Source organism: Panthera leo, chromosome B4 (genome assembly GCF_018350215.1).
Source record: "Panthera leo isolate Ple1 chromosome B4, P.leo_Ple1_pat1.1, whole genome shotgun sequence".
Lineage (NCBI taxonomy): Eukaryota > Metazoa > Chordata > Mammalia > Carnivora > Felidae > Panthera > Panthera leo.
In genome coordinates, this window is record NC_056685.1 from 25,887,618 (window position 1) to 25,888,918 (window position 1,301).

Consider the following 1,301-nt stretch of genomic DNA (forward strand, 5'->3'; position numbering starts at 1 on the left):
AGAAAGAGGGAGACAGAGAATCCCAAGCAGGCTCCACACTCAGTGTGGGGCTCGATCTCACAACCATGATATCATGACGGGAGCCAAAATCAAAAGTCAGTCACTTAACATACTGAGCCACCAGGCACCCCTGATTGTTTTTTAATTGAGGTAAAACTCAATTTTAATATGACATAAAATTCACCATCTTAACCATTTTAGTACAGAATTCAGTGACTTCCCAGTACATTCACAATGTTTGCAACCACCACCACTGAATTTGAACATCATTCAACAAAGGCAGTATTACTACCATTAGGCAGTAACTCCCAATCCAACCTCTTGCTAGCCCCTTGCAAATACTAATACTGCTTTTTGTATCTATGGATTTGGCTGCTCCTGATATGTAAGTGGAATCATACCATATGTGGCTTTTTGTGCCCGGCCTCTTTCACTTAGCATGTTTTTCAAGGTTGATCCATATGCATTGGTACTTCATTTCTGTTTATGGCTGGATAATATTCCATCACATCCATATACCACAGTGTGTTTATCCACTCATCAGTTGATGGACTTTGGGGTTGTTTCTACTTTTTGGTTTTTATTTGGCTATACGCATTCCTGTACACGTTTTGAACACTTATTCTCAGTTCTCTTGAGTGTGTATTTAGGAGTAGTATTGCTGGGTCATACGGTAATTCAATGTTTAAACTTTGAGGGCCCCAGAAACTGTTTTCCATAGCGGCTGCATGATTCTACATTCCCACCAGCAATTTATGAGGGTTCCAATTTCTCCACATCACTGCTAATACTTGTTTTCAAATTATAGCCATCCCAGTGGGTGTGAAGTGGTATTTTACTGTGCTTTTGATTTGTATTTTCTTAATGGCTTACATTGTTGGGCATCTTTTCATATACTTCTTGGCCATTAGAATATCTTTCTGAAAGGAATATAGTCAAATCCTTGCCTATTTTTAAATTGGGTTGTCTTTTTATTGATGACTCACAAGAGTTATTATATACTTCAGATTACAGACCCTTAACAGATATATGACTTGCAAATATTTTCTCACATTCATTGGGTTCTTTTTCTTGATAATGTCATTTGATGCATAGAAGTTTTACATTTTGATAAAGTCCAATTTATCTATTTTTCATTTTGTGACTTGTGCTCTTGATGTCATATCTAAGAATCCACTGCTAAATCCAAAGTCATGAAGATTTACCCAAATATTTTCTGACATTTGTACAGTTTTGCTATTACACTTAGGTCTGTAATTCATTTCGAGTTAATGTTTTTACATGGTGTGAGAAAAGGGTTC